General features: G+C 40.2%; 1 protein-coding gene across 1 annotated transcript in view; it reads right to left on the reverse strand.

Annotated features, from left to right (window-relative positions):
- LOC119588153 (Down syndrome cell adhesion molecule-like protein Dscam2) overlaps positions 1 to 383 on the reverse strand; it is a 164747-nt gene that overhangs the window by 91869 nt on the left and 72495 nt on the right.

Here is a 383-nt window from a genome sequence, read left to right on the forward strand (position 1 = left end):
TTGACAATGTTTAATTAGCCTGTGCTGATAATAATTTCCAGCAGGCAGTAAATATCGCTCCAGCTTTACCTTATCGGCATGAGCCTCTTAATGCCAAAAGAAGCTTAGCTAGATTGGACAGGTGCCTCGATATATTTCCTTGGTTCTCCGCCGACCTGCATATCTGTATATTACAAATAAACCTCTGCAATTTCGATTGCAATTTCAGCGCCGTGCAAATCACAGGGCACATGTTATGGAGGGGGAGTGGCAGGTGGAAAGCAATGTTTCTATGTAAACTTTAATATTATATATCCTTCTTTAATTTTTCATAGATGGGGTAGGCAAACCGGAGGTTTCAGTGCCTCAACGGTCTATACATAAAAAAAACAAAAGTGGGAATT

The sequence above is a fragment of the Penaeus monodon genome, chromosome 23, assembly GCF_015228065.2.
Source record: "Penaeus monodon isolate SGIC_2016 chromosome 23, NSTDA_Pmon_1, whole genome shotgun sequence".
Classification (NCBI taxonomy): domain Eukaryota; kingdom Metazoa; phylum Arthropoda; class Malacostraca; order Decapoda; family Penaeidae; genus Penaeus; species Penaeus monodon.